Source organism: Halichoerus grypus, chromosome 12 (assembly GCF_964656455.1).
Source record: "Halichoerus grypus chromosome 12, mHalGry1.hap1.1, whole genome shotgun sequence".
Taxonomy (NCBI): domain Eukaryota; kingdom Metazoa; phylum Chordata; class Mammalia; order Carnivora; family Phocidae; genus Halichoerus; species Halichoerus grypus.
In genome coordinates this window covers 70357828-70364785 of record NC_135723.1, presented here as the reverse complement: position 1 = coordinate 70364785, position 6958 = coordinate 70357828, and the positions used below count along the sequence as shown (strand labels likewise).

Below are 6958 nucleotides of genomic sequence, written 5' to 3'. Positions count from 1 at the left end.
GAGCCACCAGGTGCCCCAGGAGCTTTTAGTATTGTACTAATGCACATTGCTATACTGGTAGCAGCTCTGGAGGTGACACATGGATGACACATGGTGGCTTCCTGAACAACACTGGTGTTATGATGAGAAAAATCCTTGAGCTACTGATCATTTCTGGTAGTAGCCTTGTTCAGGAGCTCCAAGGATGCCTAGGGACTGGCTGCAAACACTCCGCTAAAACCTTCCCTATGGGCAGAAATATCTAGGGTAGATGTAATCCAGGGCTATGTCTTAATCTCTAAGTGAACCTGAACCTTGTGGGGGCCAGGAGATGCCTTTCATTGTATCAATTCCTTCTTATTGACCGGAGATGGTAAATAGGTATCATCTCAGTTGACTGCTGGTGGCTACCTGATGCACTGTGTTGAGTGGGATTCTAAAGTTATACCCAGTCTTAGAGAGAAAAAGTCCCATCAATAGTGTAATGGTGACATCTTTTAGATCAGGGCTTCCCTCTCCCAACCCCCCCCCCCCAGCTTTTTGTGTGTGTCATGGCTGCCCTTTGCCACCTAGTAAAGTCTATGGACACCTTTTCAGAGTAATACTTTTCAAAAAAGAAAATTAAATACAAACAAAATCAAATGAAATGTTAAATACGGTTAACTAGAAACACTAGAAAGTATTTAAGATACAGTAATATATGTGCATCTTATTATTGCATTCAACAAGATCCAGTAGTGAGCCCAGTAACTGTTGAATTTTGAAGTATTAATGAGTATAGATGATATTTTGAGATGTCTACAACTGCTGAACGCGACATGAATATATCTGTGGTTTCTATCATCAAAAGCACTGTTTTTTTTTTGTTTTGTTTTTTTTTGCTGCAAAAAGCTTTATTGTTTCCACTTGGTCCACGGCTTGGGAGAGGGCTCCAGGGTGGTTAAAAAGCTGCCTCGTGGCTGCAGGGAGAGGCTGAGGCACAAGTCTGGCACCAGGGGGCTGTCAGAGGGGCCCCCTCAAAGGCTGCTGGTCTCCAGAGGCTCCTAGTCGTGCTTGAGAGTGAGCCTCTCGAAGAGATACTCGCCCAGTCCAGCCTGGGGGCCGGCCAGCCTGCGGAGGTTAGTCGGGTGGTCGCCCATCTTCTTGATGAGTTTCACCTCCTCATCTAGGAAGTGGTTCTCCAGGAAGTCACAGAGATGGGGGTCTGCGCGGGCAGAACCCAGGGCATGCAGATCCAAAAGGGCCTGGTTCAGGCTCTTCTCCAGAAACAGGGCAGCTTCCATGGCATCCAGGGTCTTCCCCCACTCATCTTGGGACGGCTTCTGGACGTCCTGGAAGAGGGCACGGCCGCCACACTGGTTTTGCATCTTCAAGAGACGCTCGGCGCCCTCGCACTTCTCCTCAACCAACTCGCGGAAGAAGTGGCCCACACCTTCCAGAGCCACATCGTCACGGTCGAAATAGAAGCCCAGAGAGAGTTAGGTGTAGGAGGCCCACAGATGCATGTTGACCAGGCGGTTGATGGCGGCCTCCACCTCGGTGGAATAATTCTGACGAATCTGGGAGCTCATGGTTGATTGGTGGTAAGGTAAGCTCGAAATTGGCTGTTGGCTTGTCCCGGAGGCAGTGGGTGGCCAAGAAGATGGCTCCCAAGGTTGCGACTGGAAAAGAGGTTGGAGGGTGGTTGTTGGCTGGTTTGAGGGGCGTCCCTGGGTCTGTTCCATCCAAACACTGTTGAAGCAAGAGACAGATCCGCAGGACCGCTGGGCGCACTGCTAATTCTACAATGATGTATTGCCTACATTTGTAGTGGAACAAAATGTTATGTTTCGGTTTAAGGTTGGTGAAAATCAAGATGTCATTTTTCCCCATTCATGTTCAGAGACTCTTTGAATTCTAGCTATGGATCCACTGGGGGAGGGTCCAGGGACCCCAGGTTTCAAACCCATAGCTGAGACTGCAATGCAGACCCAGCCCGTGGTCTGTCATGTTGTTCTCGAAGACAACCAGGACTGGTATTCACTGAAGTCCAGAATTGTGCACACCAATATTTAATGCCTGTTTACCTAAATACAGATCATTCCATGACTCTGGAGGGTGATCATGTTGGGGCACACAAGTGTTCTGGTTTTCATCATGGCCCAAATCATGGCCCAATTCCTGGGAAAACGGAAAAGTCTCCCTATTGTGTTAATTCTCTGCAAAGTTCAGGTTGCCCTGAGGTCCACAGACCAAGGATTCAGACACTCATGGCCTGACAGCTCCCTGTTACAGTTTGGAAGTCTGGAAGGCATCCCCAGCTGCTCTGGGTGTGGTTAAGGGAGAAGAGAAGGGGACTCCAATAGAATCTTTCCACTAGATACGGCAGGAAGAGCACATATCCTGGAGAGGAATGGCCGGTACGCCCTTCTTAACTGTGTCTGTAAGAGTTATACCGCCTTGCAGGTCGATGAAGTTATAATTATCTCCTGGTAAAAAGGAAGACCGAAAGCAGACCATTTTCCAGACATGGACCTTTAAATAAAAATCAGCAGTAGACTTTCGCAGCGGTGTGAGTGTTGTAAACCGGGATGAACGCTTTTACAATATGAAATGGAAAACAAATTGTTCATCACCATTTATTATATTTGAATTGTAGTTATTATTTAAGAGGAGAAAAGACACAAACAGCTTCCACCTGGAACATCAAGTGATGTTGCTCTGAGAGAATGTCAACCTAGCTCTCTGGCATAGTTGCCAACAAATGCTCAGAAATTTTGTTGGCTCTCATTAAGCTCCTCTGAAACTCCAGAAGCTGGTGTGGAAAAATGCATGCTCAGGCCTTGACCTCTGAGCTGCCTGCCCAACATTTTATTCCTTGACCTCAAGTTTGCTCTGAAATCATCTGCACAATAAAGTTCCCCCTTTAGACTGTTGACCTGTTTCATTGTCTGTGTGGTGAGATATGGAAGATTTATCCAGCAGTGTGGCATTCAAGACCGCAAGCCCCATCTGGCCTCCCATGCTCTGAAGACTCTGTACTAGTTATTAACAACAGCCCGTAGAGACCCAGAACTGGCCTTGTGTCAGCTGTGCCTTTGCCTATAGACTTGAGGACCACTGCCCGTCCAACAACTCTCAATGATGAGACAAAGATAAGTCCCTTCTTTTTTTTTTTAAGATTTTATTTATTTATTTTTAGAGAGAGAGAGAGCACAAGTAGGGAGAGAGGCAGGAAGAGGGAGAAGCAGTCTCCCCACTGAGCAAGGAGTCCGATGTGGGACTCGAACCCAGGACCCTGGGATCATGACCTGAGCCGAAGGCAGACACTTAACCAACTGAGCCACCCAGGCACCCCAAGTCCCTTCATATCTATTTAAAACCTTGGAAAGTAGAAAAGATTCTGTCAGATTGAGTCCTTGGGGCTAAGTTGGAACCTGCCCTTCCTCAATTAATCTCTGCCTAAATCACATTTCTCATTGTACTCAGTCAACACTTGCCAAACTCAAAGTCCATAAAGAAGTAAATAAATGCACCTGAACTAAATGACTGGCATCAGTATGCAATATATGGAGGAGGAAAAAATAATCCAGCTTAGTGGTGGTGATGATGATGATGATGATGGCACACTTATTAAGTGCCTCACACATGCTAGAAACTGTTATTTCTGAGCTTTCTATTCTATACCGCTGGTCTGGAAGTTGGTCTTTATTCCAGTACCATGCTGCTTTGATTACTGTAGCTTTGTGATATGTTTTGAGAATAAGAAATGTGAGATCTCCAACTTTGTTCTTCTTTTCCAAGATTGTTTTGGCTATTTGGGTGCCTTGAAATTCCATGTGAATTTTAGGAAAGATTTATTTTCTATTTCTGCAAAAAAAATACCATTAGGATTTTGATAGGGGTTGCATTGTGGAAACTATGTTAGATGCTTTAAAAATATATTCCCATTTATTTCTTACGGTACCCTGTGCGATAGGTACTATTATTATTTCCCAAATACACATAATAAAATGGAGGCACATAGATGTTATGTAACTTGCCTATGGGTACACAGCTAGTGAGAGAACCAGGTTTTGTACCCAGATAGACTCCAAATACTATATACTTCACAATCATCCGGAACAGACTTCCCTCTGAGGATTTGTATAACCTAAAAAGTTTCTGCACTTCCACTGTACAAGAAGTGAGGAAGATCTAGAAGGAACCAGCTAGTTGTTCACCAGCCTCTATTCTCCCTTTCTTTAATACTAGGACTCTGAGTCTAGGTTGGCCATGTGGCCACCCAGCTGGTGACTGTATTTCCCAGTAGACCTTGCAGTTAAGTGTGGCTTATGTGTATCAGTTCTGTCCAGTGGAGTGGACAGTGTGTGGAGAGTCAGTGGAAGGGATTTGTGCCCTTCTCAGATGTGCACCCAGAAAGAAACACTCATATACTCTGTGGCTCTTCCCCTTCCTCCTCCTGACTGGGTTGGAAGCCCTGTGCAGGGATGGCCATGCAGCCCTACCACCCTGGAGCACCTCAAGACTGTGATAAGAGAGACAAATAGACCCTGAGGTAAACCAATGTATCCTTGGGTTTTTTTTTGTTATAGCAGCATAGCCTAAACCCTAATAGTATTAGCTTTGGGGATGTTTCACTTGGAATTTTTATATTTTGGAGAATGAGGTTTTCAAACATTTGAGACTAGAAAATCGCTTGCTGGTATTTTTTTTTTTTTAACTTTTTGGGTAACTTTTAAGTTACACTTGCCCATCTAGTACCTTTTTACAAAGATGTTGACACTGAGTTATGGAAATTAGGGCATGTGCTTTGAATTTATTTTCTAATAGTAATAATGAATGTTTATCTAGCTAAATTATTTTTACTTTGTTCCAGGATCATCTGCTTTTATCTCTGGGGTGCCTTGGTTGGAGTTGGGGATGGGGCCCCAGAACCCAGGACAGCGCTAGCCAACTGGATCATCCCAGCAGTAAGATGGCAGTCTGCCTGCAGACTCTGACAGCCCTGACAGATGGACGTTATATGTGCTAGGACGGTTGATGTTCTTCACAGAGAATGCCCTGCTAGGGTCATGAATGAGTCTCAGACCTTCTATGTACCTTGTATGTATGAGGAGAGTTCAAGAGATGGTGCCTAAAATTCACTGCCCAGGTGTAAATTTCAGGTGATATTAGTCAGAGCTCTCATACGGAGGGTAAAGTTTAGAGCAGTTCCTGTGAAAAAAGACTTTTTTTTTTTTTTTTTTAAAGATTTTATTTATTTATTTGAAAGAGAGACACAGCGAGAGAGGGAACACAAGCAGGGGGAGTGGGAGAGGGAGAAGCAGGCTTCCCGCTGAGCAGGGAGCGCGATGCGGGGCTCCATCCCAGGACCCTGGGATCATGACCTGAGCCGAAGGCAGAAGCTTAACGCCTGAGCCACCCAGGCGCCCCCATGTGAACAAAGACTTTAAAAGGCTTTTTTTTTTTAAGGAAAATTTCAAACATATTCATAGTAGAGAGATTAGTATGATGAGCACCCATGTCTGTGAATGTTTTTATGTAGATGAAGTCAAGTTAAAAAGAACATCAAGGGCAGCTTTGAAGAGGAAAAGAATTTGAGAACAGACAAAGGAGGTCGTGATAAAAGGGAGGAGTCCTGCTCAGACAAAGGCTCTTTATAAGATGGACGACAAAAGAAACAGGGTAGCTCACCTTGCCCTAAAAACACTTCAGCTCCCTCCACAGAGCTTAAGAATTAATCAATCATAACAAAATAGTTAATATTTACTTTACCTTCCCTATGTGCTGAATATTGTTTTACAAACTTATTAGGTAGCCATTAGTATTATTTCCAGATTACAAATGAGAAATTTGTGACTTTCAGAAGTTAAAGTTAACTTTCTCAAAGTCCCATGGCTGATAAATGTCAGAGCCAAGATTTGAAACCAGGACCTTTTGACTCAAGAGCCTCTACTCCTAACAATATGTCTGTGTTTAAGTGTGGTTCATGGGTTTTTGACCCAACATCACTTAGGGCACTTGTTAGAAAGGCAGATTTCTTATTCCCACCCTAGACCTAGTGAGTCAGAAACTGTGGTGTGTGAGATCTAGGGATGGGCATCTGAAACCAGATTTTTCAGTCCATCCAAGCTTGAGAACTGTGGCTTAATGACATACTGTTGAGGTATAGTCTCCATCAGAGGTTCTCTGAACTTTTTTGATTCTATACCTTTATCTTAAGATGTATTAAAAGATGTTTTCTCAGGATATCCTCATTCTTTCTCCAAATTATATACATTCTTTTAAAAATGATTTTATTTATTTATTTGAGAAAAAAAGAGTGACAGAGATCGACAGCAAGCACAAGCGAGCAGGGAGGAGTGAGAGAAGCAGGCTCCCCGCTGAGCAGGGAGCCAGATTCGGGGCTTGATCCCAGGACCCTGGGATCATGACCTGAGCCAAAGGCAGACGTTTAACCAACTGAGCCACCCAGGTGGCCCTATACACATTCTTTATAAATTACTCTTTATGATTTAATACATAGATACCATTGTTCTAGTGTATTATGTATACCATAAATACACACAAATAAAAATTTTAAAACATTCCAAGTGCATATCTGGTCTATAGTCAGTGCAATATGAATTTGTTATCCTATTTTATCATGCCATCCATATCAAGAGTCATAAACAGGAAATAGCCCTGAGACGGGAATTATAAATCAGGAAATTTCACATAAAAATACAGATTCTGACTTCTTTTGAAAACAGTAGATTTGACCCCCTGGGTCTGAATTTGTGATGTCATAATTGGCAGGGGACTGCTGAGGGAAAATGAGCGGGACCCCAGCAGTGAGCCCCTTGTGGGGAGTGTGTGCAAGAAGGAGATGGAGTGTCACCACATGCCTTAAATTCAGCAGGACCAAAATAATAGGCATTTGGTCCTGATCATTTTACTTACAAATTTTTCCTGATTTTCATTGTCCTAGTTGAAGTTCTCATCAGCTTCTGATCAG

The 6958-nt window shown here is 43.7% G+C and overlaps 1 pseudogene; it reads right to left on the bottom strand.

Annotated features, from left to right (window-relative positions):
• Positions 1 to 833: 833 nt before the first annotated feature.
• LOC118519142 (ferritin light chain pseudogene) lies at positions 834 to 1754 on the bottom strand (annotated as a pseudogene).
• Between the last annotated feature and the right edge of the window lie 5204 nt (positions 1755 to 6958).